The following is a 22411-nucleotide window of genomic DNA, read 5'->3' on the forward strand; positions in this document are numbered from 1 at the left end:
TGATCAGGTGCCATTACCTGCCAAAAAATTATTGCCATGCATAAAAGCTTGGAATTCATTTCCTGTAGCAGGACCTCCATGCGCACCGGACAGCCCAGCAGGACGCATGACGCAGTGTCAATACAAGCAGGGTGTAAGGGGCTTTGTTATTGGCTGCCCTTCTACCATGTATTACCCCCTACATACACAGATCTGTCTCCAGGTCAGGAGGCGCAGCTCCCCGGTAAGTGCTAGTCCATATACAGGCAGTGTATTCCATGCTGTGCGCCATGGCTGCCAGCACTGCTGATCGCTGATCACTCCGCACAGAGCCATCGCCAGGATCCAGCCCGTTCACACGGACATCCTGATCCTTTACTGTGACAGGGGTCTGATATCATCAATCTCCTGTCACAGCAGCCCCCCAACCCAGGGATCATACTGAGCGCTGTGCCTGCAGAGGGAACCTGTGACATCACTGATATGACATCACTGGGATTCCCCAAGAGGGGTTAGAGGCAATGTCTGTATACAGATCACGGATCCTATGGGATGTTACCATAACATCACTGTTATATGTGATCCGTATAAAAGAACAGTCCCCAACAACACATAAAAATTACAAACTCACAAATGAAATTAAAAAAAAAATGTATATAAACTATAACCAAAAGAGATTTATAAACTATACTAGTGATGCCCTTTCGGGGTTGGCAGAAGAGTTATCCACTGCCTCCCGAATGACCCTCCAGAACAGATCGGCCATAGACATGATGCTGGTGCAGAAAGGTGTAAGATGATTGGGGAAGTAAGCTGGACCGATATTCCAGACAACACTTCATTCTGAAGGTAAGTCTTATGCGCCCCCCCCCCCTCCTTTATCAATCACATGTGATGACATCGTGATACTAACAGTCAGAAGAGCAGTGCATTAACATGGAAAATAAGTAGGAAGTAGGAAGAGAAGACTGCTGCAGGGGAACAGGGAAGGCGAGAAAGTTTTCTTTTGTTTGTTTCTACAGAGGTCCGCAGCGGCCCGGAAACCAGGGGCCGTGGACCGGTGGTTGGGGAACGGTGTCCTAAAGTGAACCAAACATCAGGACAGGAAGGGACAGCACCCATCCCTCATGTGTAGGGAACCAAGGGGGCTGATTTGCAAGATATCACTCATCTAACAGACCAACAAAAGAGTTCGAGAAATATGAGGGTGGCCGAGTCAGGTGTTAGGGAAAGAAGAAGGTTAAAAAGTGTATGGGGGGGGGGGGGGCTGTGAAGGGATAAATCTAAAGGTTATGCTGTAATGAGGCTTTATTCATAATCCTTGGTCCCATCAGAGCAAAAAAAAAAAAAAAAAAAATCCAATTGTCACTGGGACAGAAAAAAAAAAAAAAAAAATGTCTGGAGCTACAATTCCAACTTACATACAAATTCATCTCAACTACAAACCCTAGAAAACCATCTTGTACATAACCCGGGAATGTCTGTACAGGCGGTCCCCTACTTAAGGACACCCGACTTACAGACAACCCACAGTTACAGACAGACCCCTCTGACCTCTGGTGAAGCTCTCTGGATGTTACTATAGTCCCAGACTGCAATGATCAGCTGTAAGGTGTCTGTAATGAAGCTTTATTCATAATCCTTGGTCCAATTACAGCAAAAAATGTTTAAATTCCAATTGTCACTGGGGCCAAAATTTTTTTAGTCTGGATCTACAATTATAAAATATACAGTTTCGACTTACATACAAATTCAACTTAAGAACAAACTTCCGGACCCTATCTTGTACATAACCCGGGGACTGCCTGTACTGTGAAATTACTCCTCAATGCAATGATCAACCGTAAGAGTCATCAGAGGGGATCCGCACATAATAATTATCCCAGGCATGAAGAATAGAACCGCAGGGAGACGTAAAATTTAGTGTGAATTACGTTATCTGGTTGCACTGGGGATGGAGATAGATATATATATCTATCTATACACGCACAACCATATACTATACACATTTGGCTGAGGGGTGCCAAGGTGTCCCTGTGACACTACAAAAAGCTAAATATTGTAATTGTGTGATGAAAAATTCTCTTATATACTTTCTATGTATGACATCACATGACCAGGGATCTAACGAGCCGTGCACCTGTGTAACATCACATGACCAGGGATCTAACGAGCCGTGCGCACCTGTGTGACATCACATGACCAGGGATCTAACGAGCCGTGCGCACCTGTGTGACATCACATGACCAGGGATCTAACGAGCCGTGCGCACCTGTATGACATCACATGACCAGGGATCTAACGAGCCGTGCACCTGTGTGACATCACATGACCAGGGATCTAACGAGCCGTGCACACCTGTGTGACATCACATGACCAGGGATCTAACGAGCCGTGCGCACCTGTGTGACATCACATGACCAGGGATCTAACGAGCCGTGCGCGCCTGTGTGACATCACATGACCAGGGATCTAACGAGCCGTGCGCGCCTGTGTGACATCACATGACCAGGGATCTAACGAGCCGTGCGCGCCTGTGTGACATCACATGACCAGGGATCTAACGAGCCGTGCGCGCCTGTGTGACATCACATGACCAGGGATCTAACGAGCCGTGCGCGCCTGTGTGACATCACATGACCAGGGATCTAACGAGCCGTGCGCGCCTGTGTGACATCACATGACCAGGGATCTAACGAGCCGTGCGCGCCTGTGTGACATCACATGACCAGGGATCTAACGAGCCGTGCGCGCCTGTGTGACATCACATGACCAGGGATCTAACGAGCCGTGCGCGCCTGTGTGACATCACATGACCAGGGATCTAACGAGCCGTGCGCGCCTGTGTGACATCACATGACCAGGGATCTAACGAGCCGTGCGCGCCTGTGTGACATCACATGACCAGGGATCTAACGAGCCGTGCGCGCCTGTGTGACATCACATGACCAGGGATCTAACGAGCCGTGCGCGCCTGTGTGACATCACATGACCAGGGATCTAACGAGCCGTGCGCGCCTGTGTGACATCACATGACCAGGGATCTAACGAGCCGTGCGCGCCTGTGTGACATCACATGACCAGGGATCTAACGAGCCGTGCGCGCCTGTGTGACATCACATGACCAGGGATCTAACGAGCCGTGCGCGCCTGTGTGACATCACATGACCAGGGATCTAACGAGCCGTGCGCGCCTGTGTGACATCACATGACCAGGGATCTAACGAGCCGTGCGCGCCTGTGTGACATCACATGACCAGGGATCTAACGAGCCGTGCGCGCCTGTGTGACATCACATGACCAGGGATCTAACGAGCCGTGCGCGCCTGTGTGACATCACATGACCAGGGATCTAACGAGCCGTGCGCGCCTGTGTGACATCACATGACCAGGGATCTAACGAGCCGTGCGCGCCTGTGTGACATCACATGACCAGGGATCTAACGAGCCGTGCGCGCCTGTGTGACATCACATGACCAGGGATCTAACGAGCCGTGCGCGCCTGTGTGACATCACATGACCAGGGATCTAACGAGCCGTGCGCGCCTGTGTGACATCACATGACCAGGGATCTAACGAGCCGTGCACCTGTGTGACATCACATGACCAGGGATATAACGAGCCGTGCACCTGTGTGACATCACACGACCAGGGATCTAACGAGCCGTGCACCTGTGTGACATCACATGACCAGGGATCTAACGAGCCGTGCACCTGTGTGACATCACATGACCAGGGATCTAACGAGCCGTGCACCTGTGTGACATCACATGACCAGGGATCTAACAATCCGTGCGCCTGTGTGACATCACATGACCAGGGACGGGACCAGTGTTTATCCACAAGAAGTAAACAATGAAGCTTCCTATAGAATGACAGCAAGCAGAGATCTAGAAAATCAGTGCGGAATTGATCTAGAAAGTATATTGGAAAATTGTAGAACTTTCCATCACACACATAACACTGGTTATACATAACAGCTGGGGCGCTCAGATATTTTGGGACGACCCCTATAAGTGGCGGCCGTCGTATCCAATGAAAATCCATTACTTGGCGGTTGTGTGGCAGGGAGATCAGCGTCCGGCGGAGCGTCCTGCAACGCTTTGCTCATTGTGTAACGCTTTGCTCATTGTGTAACTATTTTTTGTAACTTTTTACAATTTTGTGTTGCTTATAGAGTAAACTAGCAGCGCGCCATTGTAAATAACCGTGACCAATGTGTTACAGAGGGGCACAGCTCACTCACTATAGTGTAATGCAGGATAATGGGGTGCTTGGTGAGGGGTCATACGGTGCAGATTTGGGGTCTGGATGTATTTTTTGGTTTGCATAACATAAACATGGGGCAGAGTATGGAGGCAGCAGACAATGCGCTGCCCGCCCGCTGGAGATAGGGGGCTGGTTACGTCATGCACGGTGTCTCCGGCCTGTGCCATCCTCTGTGCACATCCCGGGCAGGCCTCCGCCTCCATTACCTGTCACTCCGGTGTCTGCTACGCAAATATCCGTCCACCGACGCTGCTGGGCAAGCAAGATGTCGCTCCGGCTACGCGCATGCGCGGCGAGCTCGTAAAGCATCTACACAGCCCTATAGCCCCGCCTCTATATTTGCATATCGCTCTTTCATTGGCCGCTGCCAGATCCATAGGCGCTGTGGTAAAATGGCGGGAACCTGGCTGCTCTACAGAAATCCCCTTGATGTAATCGGCTGCCGATCTAATCGTATCGATGATGACGTTGTTAAATAAATAGAATTTATTGTCTATACGTTTTTTTCTATTCATTTCTTAAGCTGAATAACATTACTTACAGAAATAAAGCATTTTTTAGGCGGCATTCACACACGTTTTTTGCTGTGTTTTTGACGCATTTCAATGGCTTGAATCGTGAGCGACATGTTGAGGTTACATTGCGTTTCCACTGCATTTGTTAAAACGCAATGTAACTACGGCATGTGACCACGATAGAAAAACGCTAAAAAAAACGTGACACAACGTATTGTGTGAATGCGGCCTTTTTCAGGTCGTTAAAAAACGCCTGAAGTTTTTAAAAACGCATGCGGTTTTTGAAATCGCATGCATTTGGTCAGTTTTTAATTGTGCAAATTAAAAAAACTGGACAAAAACCGACACGTTTTTTAATGCATGCTGTTTTTACGATCTGAAGACGCACTAACTACTAAAAAGCACTAAAATGTGCATGCGTTTTTTAACAGATTACTTAAAAACAGACCAAAAACAATTTCAAAACGCCATGTGTGGCATCACCCTTAGTCTCGATCGCATATGCATTTCCAGGGAAACGCTTGTGATTGTTAATCAGCCCTTTCTGTCTTGCATTTAACCCCTTAAGAACGTGGCCCTTTTTCGTTTTTGCGCTAACATTTTTAACTCCCTGTCAATCTGTCACTTTTTTATATTTCCATGGAAAGAGCTACGCTTGGGCTTGTTTTCTGCATAACAAATTGCCCTTCATAGTGATGGTATTTATTATTCCATGCCGTGTACTGGGAAGCTGAAAAAAAATTCTGAATGCAGTGAAAATGATGAAAAAAAAAACGCATTTGGTCCATATTCTTCTGGGCTTGGATTTTACAGCTTTCACTATGGGCCCCAAATGACATGTCTACTTCATTCTTTTGTTTGGTACGATCACGAGGATATCAAATTTGTATAGGTTTTATCATTTTTTCCTATATTTAAAAAAAAATTAAACTTTCTGTACAACAAAAAAAATCTTCATTTTGCCCTAATCTGACACTAATAACTTTTTCATACTTCAGTGCACGGAGCTGTGGGTGGTGTCATTTTTTGCGACTTTTGATGACATTTTTAATGCTATCATTTTTAGGACCCGCTGTGTATGGAGAGAGGTCAGCTCGTGAGCTCTCTCTATACACCCTTCGAAGCACAAGGATGATCTCGGTTGCGTCCTCGGTCGCGAAGGTGTTAAACAATACAAGACACAGGGCCCTGAAAACACATATGTGATCAGGCCGAGGCCGCCCCCTGTGTGCTAACATTGCGTTATGAACGCAACACTAGCGGAACGTGTGACCCTGGTCTGAGGGAAGATGTTGCTCCTTTGCTTTTACTCCACTCCTGGTTTGAACATCAAAAACTGCATCTAAAAAGACTGAAGACTGAAGGCATGAACTACCAGTATATTTAAGTAAAACACATTGGGCACCTTAATGCCGCAGTAAAACCCCTTATCAACCAATTTATGAATAAAACTGATCACAACTCTTGCTGGGTGTAAAAAGGTTGCAGCTTTATTATCTCCACACAACAAAGCCAAAGGGTGAAGACACACATGGCGTTTTTGGGCCGTTTTTACTAAGTGCGTTTTCAGATAGTTAAAAACGCATGCGTTAAAAAACGCATCCGTTTTTTTAAAAACGCATGCGTTTTTGTCCGGTTTTCCAAAATTGCGCAATGAAAAACGGACAAAAACGCATGCGATCTGAAAACGCAGTTAGTAAAAACGGCCCAAAAACGCCATGTGTGTCTTCACCCAAAGGCTTAAGGCACTTGAATTTTTATTGGTCTCCTCGTGCTCGGCCGCTGTATACCAGCTGGACTCCCAGCTGGCAAGTCGGCCAGCCGAGCCTTCTCCAACACATCTCTCACTTTCCGCCAGCTGCGACTTAAGAGATAAACAAGAAAACCTCATAAATTAACATAAAACAATAAGAAACATAACACAGGGAGGGAGGGTGGGCCGCTTTGGTGCCATCTCAGCCAAGAGGTAGGTGAAAGGGAAACTTATAAAACCCCAAGTAAACTAGGCGTGGGGACGTGGTAAGGTAGACAGGGGGGGGAAGGATGGTAGTCCCAAAACAAGCCCCCCCCCCCCATCACATTAAGGTGACAACAGCCCAATATATAATCTTAGTCACCCGAAACTACCCCAGCCTCCAGTCCCAGGGAACCTTCCTTAATTAGTCGCCGCCCCTCTTCATAGCAATAAATGGTGCACGGCGCTGTATTCTGGGGAAAGATAGGACATGCAGCACCGTACCGCTCTTGTACAGCGCCATACTCCCATTGCCGTCTATGGGGGACGTACATACAGCGTATATACACTCACTGGCCACTTTATTAGGTACACCATGCTAGTAACGGTTGGACCCCCTTTTGCCTTCAGAACTGCCTCAATTCTTCGTGGCATAGATACAACAAGGTGCTGGAAGCTCCTCAGAGATTTTGGTCCATATTGACATGATGGCATCACACAGTTGCCGCAGATTTGTCGGCTGCACATCCATGATGCGAATCTCCCGTTCCACCACATCCCAAAGATGCTCTATTGGATTGAGATCTGGTGACTGTGGAGGCCATTTGTGTCCAGTGACCTCATTATCATGTTCAAGAAACCAGTCTGAGATGATTCCAGCTTTATGACATCGCGCATTATCCTGCTGAAAGTAGCCATCAGATGTTACAGGGTACATTGTGCTCATAAAGGGATGGACATGGTCAGCAACAATACTCAGGTAGGCTGTGGCGTTGTACCAAGGGGCCCAAAGAGTGCCAAGAAAATATTCCCCACACCATGACACCACCACCACCAGCCTGAACCGCTGATACAAGGCAGGATGGATCCATGACACCACCACCACCAGCCTGAACCATTGAGACAAGGCAGGATGGATCCATGCTTTCATGTTGTTGACGCCAAATTCTGACCCTACCATCCGAATGTCGCAGCAGAAATCGAGACTCATCAGACCAGGCAACGTTTTTCCAATCTTCTACTGTCCAATTTCGATGAGCTTGTGCAAATTGTAGCCTCAGTTTCCTGTTCTTAGCTGAAAGGAGTGGCACCCGGTGTGGTCTTCTGCTGCTGTAGCCCATCTGCCTCAAAGTTTGACGTACTGTGTCCTCAGAGATGCTCTTCTGCCTACCTTGGTTGTAACGGGTGGCGATTTGAGTCACAGTTGCCTTTCTATCAGCTTGAACCATTCTGCCCATTCTCCTCTGACCTCTGGCATCAACAAGGCATTTCCGCCTACAGAACTGCCGCTCACTGGATGTTTTTTCGGACCATTCTCTGTAAACCCTAGAGATGGTTGTGCGTGAAAATCCCAGTAGATCAGCAGTTTCTGAAATCCTCAGACCAGCCCTTCTGGCACCAACAACCATGCCACGTTCAAAGGCCTCAAATCACCTTTCTTTCCCATACTGATGCTCGGTTTGAGCTGCAGGAGATTGTCTTGACCATGTCTACATGCCTAAATGCACTGAGTTGCCGCCATGTGATTGGCTGATTAGAAATTAAGTGTTAACGAGCAGTTGGACAGGTGTACCTAATAAAGTGGCCGGTGAGTGTACGTCGGCCATATATACGTCCCCCATACGTTCGTGTGAATATAAACCTTAGGCATCTTCTAGATGAGTTACTCAGGCTCACCAGATAGACCCTGACATGGAGAGGGCACTATTCGCAACTATCCCCTTTGCCTATGCCTTGGCAGGGGTGTTGCAATTACAAATAGTAACACAGTACACCGTCACAAATTATAATCCTGCAGGGTTTGCAAGGTCCCCTTGCTGTTGTCCATGTCCAAGTCCCTTTGAAGTTCATCAATGACCATCTGGATGATCCAGTGTAGGGCTAGGAGAAGGTCATGTGGTCTCCACTTGCCATGTTTGTTGGAATAAGAGGGATGAGAACAGGGTCGGCTCCAGGTTTCAGTAGGCCCCTGGACGAGAGAGCCTCAGTGGGCCCCTTTGCAGCAAACTCATGTGGCAACATTAAAAATTCAGAAACTAAAAGTCTCCTGTTCCCTTAAATATTCCCCAGTTTATCATAGCAAACTGCCTCCTCATGGTTATTTTATATAAAGCCCCCTCAAACCCTATGGATTCATTAGATACAGCCCCCCTCAACCCTATGGATTCCTTATGGACAGCCTTTTGTGGGCCCCTCAACAGCTCTGGGCCCCGACACTTGTACAGGTATGCCCAGTGCTGGTGCCGGCCCTGGATTTTTTTAATATAGTGCTGTAGTCTTGTCTGCCATTTGAGACCTATGTTTTTAAAGTGACATCTTAGATATGTATTTATATATTTTAACAACTAATTAGACACTTACTGGTCAGGCAGGGAAGAAAAGGACTGGCAAAAGGTGGAAGACCCGGCGCACACTGACCACCCTCGACGCTCGTTTTGCCTTTCACTTTGTCAGGAGGAGTGAGCATGGTAAGTATGTGAATATTTATTGGTTTATGGAACCAATCATGTTTGGAGGGGGAGGGTTTGTTAATCTTCAGCACCTCTGTATTTGGCACAAACTCAGGGATTCCCCTGCCCTGTATGAAAATGGATCCCAATCGCAGCCGTCACAGCGATGCGCATGCGCAGGAGACGCAACATCCGGGAACTAGTCCTGAGTATCACGCTAGCACGGACGCGCTCTCCTGCTGCGGCTACGTAAGGATTGGGCTTTAGTACTGTGTATGCTTGTGGAAGGCTTGGTAGCTATCTCTATCTAAATGTTGGACAACTCCTTTAAAATATCATATACTGTACATTATTGATATCTGATGTGTCATTTCTTCTGCTATTAATACGGTATATATAGCAGTTTAATCAATGTTGAACGCTAACATAGGAATAAACCCTGATCATCTACCACCAGGATAAAGGATTGTAAACCAAACATGCTGACATACTGTTGTGTGCCCCCTCTGGCAGGATACACTCTTCTTGTGCCTTTTTATGTCTTTTTCTTTAAAATGTATATAAATGAGCCTGAGGGGCTCCAGGCTTAATTAACAGCTATAAATCCCAGAACCCCTAAGGTTCATTTGCATGATTTTTAAAGCCTATGCATTTATAAAAACAAGGGCATAATGAGCTTAAAAAGTATCCTGCCATAGGGGGCACACACCAACATGTAACTGTGCTGGTAGATTTTCATTAAAGGGCACCTACCACCACAAATCTACCTATAAAGGTAGATTGGGTGGTAGGTGGATCAATGGGACGTGAGGATAGCCCTGCACTTTTTTGATAACTTTTATTAGATATATATTCAAATTTACTTATGCAGCTACTGGGGCGTGGAGTGGCCGCATCTGAGGTTACACGGGGCGTCTCCTCCACGCCCCGGTAGCCTCTTTTCCCCTCCTACTCACCCATCTTCGGCGTCCGGCGATCCTGCCGTCTGCACATGCGCAGAAGAGCAGGCCCGCGCCTGCGCGGTCACTGCTCCGAAACAGGAGCGGGCCTGCTCTTCTGCGCATGCGCAGACGGCAGGATCGCCGGACGAGGGCGCGCAGCTACGCGGAGCTGCGCGCCGAAGATGGGTGAGTAGGAGGGGAAAAGAGGCTACCGGGGCGTGGAGTAGCCGCCTCGTGTAACCTCAGATGCGGCTACTCCACGCCCCAGTAGCCGCATAAGTAAATTTGAATATATGTCTAATAAAAGTTATCAAAAAAGTGTGGGGACGTGAGGATTAGCCCTTAAAAGGGCTATCCTCACGTCCCATTGATCCACCTACCACCCAATCTACCTTTATAGGTAGATTTGTGGTGGTAGGTGCCCTTTAAATATAATGCAGCTCTTCCTGTGCTGCACTGCCCCAGGGCTACCTGCAGGGGTCGCTCTTTTACTTCTATTTGCCTGTACCCATTCCAGTCATCCCAGCCCGAATGAAAAAAAAAGATTCCCCAAAAACATTCACATCCACCAATGTTGTATACATTTTATTAGACGATTTATTGTACCTGAAAACAAAATGAGAGTTGGGAGTTGCTGTAAAGTGTATGGGGAAATATTCCGATCTTAAGTTTTTATCCATAAAACTATTTTTTCATAGTTCTTATCGACCCAACATTAAGACAGAGGTCTGGAGACAGAGACAAAGCACAGAGAGTAACAATGTAGTGCCCATTGATGCTTATAAGATAACATAAATTGCTAAAACAGTGCCCACTAAGAGATCTAGAGGTGTAGCTAGTGTGTAGGCACTACCAAGGGTACAAGCAAGAGATTTTTTAGCGCTTCTATTGTGTTCAGTAGAAGCTGTATTCGTTGCTATGCTCTGAGCTCCCCCTAGTGGTGCCTGCAGGCAGACAGTTTTATCACTCAGAGCTGTATATGGAAGATAGATCAATATATTTATTCCAGTTTATGCCGTCATGTATCACTAGTACACATATATAATTTGCCAAAGTGCAAGACTCTCCTCATCTCTTCCATTCAGCTTCATTAGTGTTGGATGCCGACCTCTACGGTTAAGGGGGAGGCCCTTCTCTATTTTGCTATGGGGCCCTATGACATCTGTATACCACACTGCAGAGTATCATAAACTTCCAGGCAGTGCCTAGAAATTGCAATTATTTACAATAAACACTAGATCAGATATGGACGTTATTAAGTTCATTCACAAAAAATTAAAGGGATTTTGAAGGTAAAAAAACCTAATACCATCTTGTACAGTATACACCCCCAGACCGTAACTGAAAAATACATTTTTGTTTTAACCTCTGGAATCTGAATGATTTCCGGTGACCTCATTGAGATACTTCTGTCTACTGTGTTGATATATGACAAGAATCACAGAACTAGAAAGTCCAGATCCTATTGCAGATAGGACTGTACAATATTACATATGAGGGTAAAAAAGATACGTAATATAACAAAGTAGTGTCTTGTTACCAGGAAGGAGTTGCTGGGGTCATTAGAGTAGATTTTTTTAGATATTATAGGAGGTCAAGATGGAAGCCCCCCCAGGAAATAGCCACATAACCGCCACCACGTGATGGGCCACAAATAGACCACCATAGAGGAGTCTTGTAGGAAGTCTACCAGCAGGTATGATCACACACTGCAGTCATGGAGATCTGTGTAATCGTACCTTTCTGTGTGTTCTTGTAAGCAGAAGAACTGTGAAATATGGATTTATATTCCAGGATTGTAGCTCTTTGGTGCCCTGCTGTGTGAGATCTCTTCAGTGAACACAGCAATCTCTCCCCTCTGCTGTGAGTCTGAACAGTAGAACGCTTCTGGTTAGATATTACAGCAGGAAGGAGGAACTGGGGAGCAGATTGAATGCAGAGATCAAATAGCACATCAATGTGAGGACACGCCCAAGTGCTCCAAGTCCAGCTACAATCCTGGAGGCCCATGCTTCTACAAACAACACGCACACGTTGGTATGATGACACTGATCTTCAGTGACACAATCTAACACAGTCTGAAGATTTGTATGGTCAAAACTGCTGGTAGATTTGCTTTAAAGAGAATCTACCACCAGGATGAAAGACTCTATGCAAATGAGCCTGAGGGGCTCCAGGTTTCATAGGTGTTGATGGAGCATGGAGGCCCTCAGACTCATTTGCATACAGTCTTTCATCCTGGTGGTCGATGCCCTGTAAGGCTAGTGCCTTGTCTGTCACACTTGCCACCACTTCTACCTAACCCTCGGTTGGGGTCAGATCTTTTCATGACTCAAACTCGCCCACTATCGAGACAAAATCTGCAGGATTTCAGTCCTGTGTGAACATATCCTTACAAGGCTTCTTCCACACTTCAGTATTTTACCTACAACTCAGGCCGCAGGAGGTTTCTTCTCCCATATGCAGAGCGATCCCCTGCTGCGCTGGGTACAGAGTTGCTATTTATACTCATGGGAAAGGTAATCTCACGGAGCGATGATTATTTCCATGTATCTTAATGCACCCTGGTAACAGTCATCTCCAGGGAATCCTGGGACACGGATCCTTGGATCACAGCTCCCCTAGTGTTGGAAAACGTAACCACATGCTCAGAAAGTAGACACCTAAAATCTTGCATTTTGAAATGTTATTAAAATATGGAATGTTCAGGTAAATTACATGAACCATGTAACTTATTGGGAGGACAAGAACACTATGGGGCTTATTTACTAAGGGACCCGCAGCGCATTTCCATTGGGTTTTCCGACGTTTTTGGGGTCTCGCCCTGCTGGGACAGGGATTTAGAAGGGGATTGTGTCGCACGCGATTGGATTTTGGCGCATCGGATGCGACAGAAATCGGGGGGCAGGCAGTTGTACGATTCGACGGATTCGGACTAAGCGCGGGAATTTACTTTCTATTTGTGTTGCAAGACAATGCACTTACATGCAACGGGAAGAAGAAGGTGAACTCCAGGGACCTGAGCGGGGAAGCGACACATGCAGGATATCGGGCGCACGATCTTAGTGAATCGCGGCAGATGCGCATCCTCGTCGTACACTCCGGATCGGAGAACGCGCAGGACCGGGTAAGTAAAAGTGCACCGATGGGTCATTAGAATGATCATATCGGCCACCTCATCAGACAAATAGTAAGTAGTGGAACTGTTTACTTGTCTTAGCCAGTCCCAGAGCTAAGATCAAATAAGTGGTCATCCCAGTACACTTCTTCTGACGATCTTGGCCATTATTGGCCCCAGTCTGGTCATGGCTCTTCGTCTCTCTATGGCAAATTCTTTGGAACCTGTTCACTCTCCTCACCTGGTCCTAGAGCCAGATTCTAGTGGGTGGCCATGGCTACTGCCAACATCTGCTTCCATCAATGATCTCATTCTTGGCCATCATTGTACCTAATCCATTTATGGTTCTAGTCAAGATATATGATGATTTCAACCCATGTGGCCTACTTGACCTACTTCAGGCTTGGTGGCCTACACAAAGAGAAATTTGCCACTATAACCTGTTGACTTAGGTTAATCAAGTCCTGATGTTATTTGTAACAACATTGGACAATGGAAGTTCATCCTGATCCTCTCACATACCTACTGCTTTCCTCTTTGGATTCTCTTTCAGTATTCATTTTACTTTTTCTCCATTCAAGTGACTCCAAGTGACTGCATTTTAGTCAAGTTCTCCATCTTGTCAAATTCCTGTCTGTGGTCACAGACCTGAGAAAGCGCTTCCTGCGCGAAACGGTCCGTCGTTTGCGGCGTGTCCAGCACCCCTCTACCTGCTCCTGTCGGCTACAATAAAATTCACGTGTTGGTGAGTGACCCATTGTTCTCTTCTTTTCATTGGATGTTTTACCTAAGTTTGGATTTGTTTGTCCCGGAGTGCACCACCGAGTGAAGCCGCTGCAGATCTAGCGCTTGTTGAGGTGTGCCGTTTGTGCGTGAGGGACGCAGTTGCCTGCTTTACCTTCTTACCTTGGTTACTGTGCACTCCTAGTATACACTTTGCTCTATTCCAGACTACACATCTTCTTTACTAGCCCTACCGACGCTAATCCATAATTATTCTGGGGGCCAAGACCTTTGGAATTCCCTGCAGCATAGTACGCAGCCTCTGGGGGTTAAAAGACATCTATCACCAGGATGAATGATGGTAAACCAAGCACACTGATATACTGGTGGATGTCGTCTCTGGCAGGATCTGCTTTTCTTTTAACTTCCTATTTTACATAAAAAAAGCTTTTAAAATGATGCAAATGAGCCTGAGGGTCTCCAGGCTCCATAGGTGTTAATGGAGCCTGGAGCCCCTTTTGCTCATTTGCATAATTTTTAAAGCCTTTTTTTCTTAAAAGCAAACGCATAGGAAACTTAAAGAAGAGCAGATCCTGCCAGAGGGAGTACACACCTATATATCAGTGTGTGTCCTTTGGCAATCACCCTAACTATATAATGCCCCACTGTTGACCCCATATGAATACTTCCTAAAATGGTCCCCCATCATACAATTCTCATAGCTCCCCCACACATAGAAGGACCCCATTCATTTTAGTCCCCACTTATAACAACACCCCCAATTGATACCTCCTTTTCTATTCCGCTCTCACTCATAATACCCAGTTTTCTGTTGGCGCCCACATATAATGCCCCTTTTACTTTTGGTCCTTCACCAACACTGCCCCCTTTTATTTATTCCTCCCCTTTACCTATCCGTTTTTTAACTCCAGTGCAATTTTTTGGTGCATAGACTTTAATGTAAAGCTGCACACATGTATGTGGTCATATCTCCATCCAGGCTGGCAGCCAGAGAGGATAAGGGGTCCTAGAGATCTGGCACACATACCTGGCATTTATGCTTCCTCATTTTGTTACCTTTCCCCACTAATTAGCCCAAAACAATCCTCCATGGCCAGCATAGATGGGTCTGGAATGAAGAAATGCAAAGAATTTACGGGTGACACATAGGTTATACTTTAACCCCTCTGACTGCAGAAGAACTCCCTGCCCCGGCCGGATTACTACAATCTCTGTTTGCGTTTCAGAAGGCAGTCAGTCGGTGGGTTTTTAGTTCTTAGCCAGTTAAATACACTCGCAAATCCCTGTTGGAGCTGTAATCCGGATTAACCATGAAATCCACCACAATAAATAAACAAAAGAGGAAAAAATAACTTGACAAAAGTAGGGCATACACATATTATCCCTATACATAATACATCGTAACAAGGCTTCATACATCAATCTCATCATACATACAAGCCTATCATCAGGACCACCAACAGGGTAAGGCTATGTTCACACCTCATTTTTTTCATATTCTCACTTTATACCCCAGGAAAGCTCCCAGCATATTCACTGAGAGATATACTTGCAGACAGAGACATCCTTTTTTCCTCCACCTGTCCAGTATAGGTCATGTAATATAGAAAACACAGACTGAAAAGATGAGCGAGCTCCATCTTTCCATCCTGCTCTCCCTGCTGAGCGACGTATACGCTCAGCGGAGGCCATTGGAGCTTTCTGGGGACGGATGCAAAGTTTTGCATCCATCCCCGACCTCTGCTGAACATATACGTCACTCAGCAGGAGGGAGGGTCCCTACTGATCTTACTGTCCATATAAGAACAATGACATCACTTGGGGAAATGCCCTGAACATCACAAGGAGCCAATCACTGCCTGCTGCCAATGTTTGCTCCTCCTCCCTCTTTTAGGAGGATAACACTGTATGATCGTCCGTCCTGGGTCGGAAGGATAGTGCCTCTTTCTCCACTTACTTTGCTCCTCCCTTAACCTCTGCTGAATTCCATTTTGCTAGTAGGATGGACAGAAGCTCATTACTGATGTATCTGATTACATAGAAGCTCTATGGAGAGTCACAGCAGCTAGATGTCCAAAGTGATTTTCTATAAATATGGGAAATCCCCCAGATATTGTGGCCTTTAAACTACAGATACAGACTGTAGGGATTAAATCTGCTGAAACATGCAGATTACAAGTCACATAATGACCTGATAAAGTGTAAATCATCATGTACACACAATGCACTACAGATTTATTCACTGTTTACTGAAAGGTGAGGTGCACTTTATTTATGTGTCGATCCCTGACTAGGGGTCCAGGCTAAAGGGTAAGATCACTATGTAGCATACGGCCCCTGCGGCTGCAGTATCAATGACCTGGCATCAATATGGTAACTAGCGAGCCTCAGTGTAGTCCACAAAGTCCATGAACAAACATCCAGAACACCTCTGCAGGGTCAGAGGGCATATTTGTTTCAATAGCTTATAACGTGAAAAGCCATCTAGTAATAATGTAGGGATCACAGTCCCTATCTATGTAGCATTCAGTTTTAAAATGGGTCTCCATGGGACCACTACATAAAATGATTATGGGGGCCACATTTCATAAACAAGAAATAGTTCCTAGTTGCCAACAAATTTGGTTGTCTTCTACTGCTTCTTTGCAGTCTAGTATTAGGGTAGACCCTGTGCCCACCGGAGGATCCTCTGATTCTCCAGTGGGCCAGTCAGACTACGTAAGCAGCGTTCTCCAGGAAAGCAGCGCTGAGGTCCTTGGTTCAAGGCTCATGCAGAGCATTATCTGCAAAGAGTTTGTATGTTCTCTCTGTATTTGAGTGGGTTTCCTCCGGGTCCTCCAGTTTCCTCCCACACTCCAAAACACCATTAGATTGTGAGCCCCATTGGGGACAGGGACTGATCTGGCTAGCTCTGTGTAGCGCTGTGGAATTTGCATGGGCTGTATAAATAAAGGAATTATTATAATTATTACAGCGGTAAAGCTATATGGGTGCAGAGGTAGATGTTGCACCTGGGTCCTTATGCTTATACGTGGGGGCTTTTGCAGATTTGGCAGAAATACCCAGGAACTGTAAGTAACCCCCATGACATTATCCAAGAGGTTTACTATATAATGCAGTAACCCCTGCACCTCTGTATGCGCTCATCCATTTATCAGGATTAATTTACTACTTGTCCTCACAGTCGCCGTGCACATTATTGTAAAATGCTGAAAGTCCAGGACAAGTAATAGGATCAAGGGATACACAGAGACACCGTGACCCTCTCTAACCTATACACAGAAACAAGAGAAGGAGGACATTGCTAAGGAGCACTGAATAGGAAGGACCTCACACCTCCATCACCATCCGCTAGTCCTTCCTCCATTAGGCATGGTCCCACTGAAAGGCACCAATCCATCGGGCCATGTATACAGTAGTTTAAATGTTCTCTCTAGTCAATATCATTACTTCACCTCTTTTCTGTCAGATGGGTGGAGCCAGACTGTAGAGAGACAAATTAGCAATAGCATACCTGATATGCAAATATCTATACTCCTCCATGGGTGATATACAGCATATACAGCATTACACCCCAGGCTCCAGGCTGCGGTGTGTGAGGGAGGGGTAGCACAGTATATAGTGTATATAGCAGTATACATACACAGGTGACATTACAGGCTGCAGTGTGTGAGGGAGGGGTAGCACAGTATATAGTGTATATAGCAGTATATATACATACACAGGTGACATTACATGCTGCAGTGTGTGAGGGAGGGGTAGCACAGTATATAGTGTATATAGCAGTATATATACATACACAGGTGACATTACAGGCTGCAGTGGGTGAGGGGAGGGGTAGCACAGTATATAGTGTATATAGCAGTATATATACATACACAGGTGACATTACAGGCTGCAGTGGGTGAGGGGGGGTAGCACAGTATATAGTGTATATAGCAGTATATATACATACACAGGTGACATTACATGCTGCAGTGGGTGAGGGAGGGGTAGCACAGTGTATAGTGTATATAGCAGTATATATACACAGGTGACATTACAGGCTGCAGTGGGCGAGGGAGGGGTAGCACAGTGTATAGTGTAAATAGCAGTATATATACACAGGTGACATTACAGGCTGCAGTGTGTGAGGGAGGGGTAGCACAGTATATAGTGTATATAGCAGTATATATACATACACAGGTGACAGTACAGGCTGCAGTGTGTGTGTGTGTGTGTGTGGGAGGGGTAGCACAGTATATAGTGTATATAGCAGTATATATACACAGGTGACATTACAGGCTGCAGTGGGTGAGGGGAGGGGTAGCACAGTATATAGTGTATATAGCAGTATATATACATACACAGGTGACATTACAGGCTGCAGTGGGTGAGGGGGGGTAGCACAGTATATAGTGTATATAGCAGTATATATACATACACAGGTGACATTACATGCTGCAGTGGGTGAGGGAGGGGTAGCACAGTGTATAGTGTATATAGCAGTATATATACACAGGTGACAGTGCAGGCTGCAGTGTGTGAGGGAGGGGTAGCACAGTATATAGTGTATATAGCAGTATATATACACAGGTGACATTACAGGCTGCGGTGTGTGTGTGGGGGGGGTAGCACAGTATATAGTGTATATAGCAGTATATATATATATACACAGGTGACAGTGCAGGCTGCAGTGTGTGTGTGTGTGGGGGGGGGGGGTAGCACAGTATATAGTGTATATAGCAGTATACATACACAGGTGACATTACAGGCTGCAGTGGGTGAGGGAGGGGTAGCACAGTATACAGCAGTATATAGCAGTATACATACACAGGTGACATTACAGGCTGCAGTGTGTGAGGGAGGGGTAGCACAGTATATAGTGTATATAGCAGTATACATACACAGGTGACATTACAGGCTGCAGTGTGTGAGGGAGGGGTAGCACAGTATATAGTGTATATAGCAGTATATATACACAGGTGACATTACAGGCTGCAGTGGGTGAGGGAGGGGTAGCACAGTATACAGCAGTATATAGCAGTATATATATATACATACACAGGTGACAGTGCAGGCTGCAGTGTGTGTGTGTGTGTGGGGGGTAGCACAGTATATAGTGTATATAGCAGTATATATACACAGGTGACATTACAGGCTGCAGTGTGTGAGGGAGGGGTAGCACAGTATATAGTGTATATAGCAGTATATATACATACACAGGTGACATTACAGGCTGCAGTGTGTGAGGGAGGGGTAGCACAGTATATAGTGTATATAGCTATATATATATACATACACAGGTGACAGTGCAGGCTGCAGTGTGTGTGTGTGTGTGTGGGGGGGGGGTAGCACAGTATATAGTGTATATAGCAGTATATATATATACATACACAGGTGACAGTGCAGGCTGCAGTGTGTGTGTGTGTGTGTGTGTGGGGGGGTAGCACAGTATATAGTGTATATAGCAGTATATATACACAGGTGACATTACAGGCTGCAGTGTGTGTGTGGGGGGGGGGGGGGTAGCACAGTATATAGTGTATATAGCAGTATATATACATACACATGTGACATTACAGGCTGCAGTGTGTGGGGGGGGACAGCACAGTATATAGTGTATATAGCAGTATATATATATATACATACACAGGTGACAGTACAGGCTGCAGTGTGTGTGTGTGGGGGGGGGGTAGCACAGTATATAGTGTATATAGCAGTATATATACATACACAGGTGACAGTGCAGGCTCCAGTGTGTGTGTGTGTGTGGGGGGGGGGGGGGGGTAGCACAGTATATAGTGTATATAGCAGTATATATACATACACAGGTGACATTACAGGCTGCAGTGGGTGAGGGGGGTGTAGCACAGTATATAGTGTATATAGCAGTATATATACATACACAGGTGACATTACAGGCTGCAGTGTGTGTGTGTGGGGGGGGGGTAGCACAGTATATAGTGTATATAGCAGTATATACACACATGTGACATTACAGGCTGCAGTGTGAGGGGGGGGTAGCACAGTATATAGTGTATATAGCAGTATATATACATACACAGGTGACATTACAGGCTGCAGTGGGTGAGGGGGGTAGGGGTAGCACAGTATATAGTGTATATAGCAGTATATATACATACACAGGTGACATTACAGGCTGCAGTGTGTGAGGGAGGGGTAGCACAGTATATAGTGTATATAGCAGTATATATACATACACAGGTGACATTACAGGCTGCAATGTGTGTGTGTGTGTGGGGGTAGCACAGTATATAGTGTATATAGCAGTATATATACACAGGTGACATTACAGGCTGCAGTGGGTGAGGGAGGGGTAGCACAGTATATAGTGTATATAGCAGTATATATACACAGGTGACATTACAGGCTGCGGTGTGTGTGTGTGGGGGGGGGGGTAGCACAGTATATAGTGTATATAGCAGTATATATATATATACACAGGTGACAGTGCAGGCTGCAGTGTGTGTGTGTGTGGGGGGGGGGGGTAGCACAGTATATAGTGTATATAGCAGTATACATACACAGGTGACATTACAGGCTGCAGTGGGTGAGGGAGGGGTAGCACAGTATACAGCAGTATATAGCAGTATACATACACAGGTGACATTACAGGCTGCAGTGTGTGAGGGAGGGGTAGCACAGTATATAGTGTATATAGCAGTATACATACACAGGTGACATTACAGGCTGCAGTGTGTGAGGGAGGGGTAGCACAGTATATAGTGTATATAGCAGTATATATACACAGGTGACATTACAGGCTGCAGTGGGTGAGGGAGGGGTAGCACAGTATACAGCAGTATATAGCAGTATATATATATACATACACAGGTGACAGTGCAGGCTGCAGTGTGTGTGTGTGTGGGGGGGGGGGGTAGCACAGTATATAGTGTATATAGCAGTATACATACACAGGTGACATTACAGGCTGCAGTGTGTGAGGGAGGGGTAGCACAGTATATAGTGTATATAGCAGTATATATATATACATACACAGGTGACAGTGCAGGCTGCAGTGTGTGTGTGTGTGTGGGGGGGGGGTAGCACAGTATATAGTGTATATAGCAGTATATATATATACATACACAGGTGACAGTGCAGGCTGCAGTGTGTGTGTGTGTGTGTGGGGGGGGGGGTAGCACAGTATATAGTGTATATAGCAGTATATATACACAGGTGACATTACAGGCTGCAGTGTGTGTGTGGGGGGGGTAGCACAGTATATAGTGTATATAGCAGTATATATACATACACATGTGACATTACAGGCTGCAGTGTGTGAGGGGGGGGGACAGCACAGTATATAGTGTATATAGCAGTATATATATATATACATACACAGGTGACAGTACAGGCTGCAGTGTGTGTGTGTGTGGGGGGGGGTAGCACAGTATATAGTGTATATAGCAGTATATATACATACACAGGTGACAGTGCAGGCTCCAGTGTGTGTGTGTGTGTGTGTGTGGGGGGGGGGGGGTAGCACAGTATATAGTGTATATAGCAGTATATATACATACACAGGTGACATTACAGGCTGCAGTGGGTGAGGGGGGTGTAGCACAGTATATAGTGTATATAGCAGTATATATACATACACAGGTGACATTACAGGCTGCAGTGGGTGAGGGGGGTGTAGCACAGTATATAGTGTATATAGCAGTATATATACATACACAGGTGACATTACAGGCTGCAGTGTGTGTGTGTGGGGGGGGGTAGCACAGTATATAGTGTATATAGCAGTATATATACACATGTGACATTACAGGCTGCAGTGTGAGGGGGGGGGTAGCACAGTATATAGTGTATATAGCAGTATATATACATACACAGGTGACATTACAGGCTGCAGTGGGTGAGGGGGGTAGGGGTAGCACAGTATATAGTGTATATAGCAGTATATATACATACACAGGTGACATTACAGGCTGCAGTGTGTGAGGGAGGGGTAGCACAGTATATAGTGTATATAGCAGTATACATACACAGGTGACATTACAGGCTGCAGTGTGTGAGGGAGGGGTAGCACAGTATATAGTGTATATAGCAGTATATATACATACACAGGTGACATTACAGGCTGCAGTGTGTGAGGGAGGGGTAGCACAGTATATAGTGTATATAGCAGTATATATACATACACAGGTGACATTACAGGCTGCAATGTGTGTGTGTGTGTGGGGGGGTAGCACAGTATATAGTGTATATAGCAGTATATATACACAGGTGACATTACAGGCTGCGGTGTGTGTGTGGGGGGGGGGTAGCACAGTATATAGTGTATATAGCAGTATACATACACAGGTGACATTACAGGCTGCAGTGTGTGAGGGAGGGGTAGCACAGTATATAGTGTATATAGCAGTATATATACACACAGGTAACATTACAGGCTGCAGTGTGTGTGTGTGTGGGGGGGGGGTAGCACAGTA

The 22411-nt window shown here is 45.9% G+C and overlaps 2 protein-coding genes across 3 annotated transcripts in view; one reads left to right on the forward strand and one right to left on the reverse strand.

Annotated features, from left to right (window-relative positions):
- The window catches only part of DDB2 (damage specific DNA binding protein 2), a 29248-nt gene extending 19982 nt beyond the window's left edge, over positions 1-9266 (reverse strand). Inside the window, exon 1 of one of the 2 annotated variants that reach the window (XM_072118751.1) lies at positions 9079-9266. The gene's annotated coding sequence lies outside the window, so the exon portion shown is untranslated. Of the gene's footprint in view, positions 1-4454; positions 4569-9078 lie in introns of those variants that run through there. The other variant, XM_072118750.1, reaches the window with a different exon arrangement.
- A 128-nt stretch (positions 9267-9394) lies between these two features.
- The window catches only part of PACSIN3 (protein kinase C and casein kinase substrate in neurons 3), a 73439-nt gene continuing 60422 nt past the window's right edge, over positions 9395-22411 (forward strand). The window contains exon 1 of the mRNA XM_072118757.1: positions 9395-9416. The gene's annotated coding sequence lies outside the window, so the exon portion shown is untranslated. The remainder of the gene's footprint in view (positions 9417-22411) is intronic.

Source organism: Engystomops pustulosus, chromosome 7 (genome assembly GCF_040894005.1).
Source record: "Engystomops pustulosus chromosome 7, aEngPut4.maternal, whole genome shotgun sequence".
NCBI classification, from domain to species: Eukaryota; Metazoa; Chordata; class Amphibia; order Anura; family Leptodactylidae; genus Engystomops; species Engystomops pustulosus.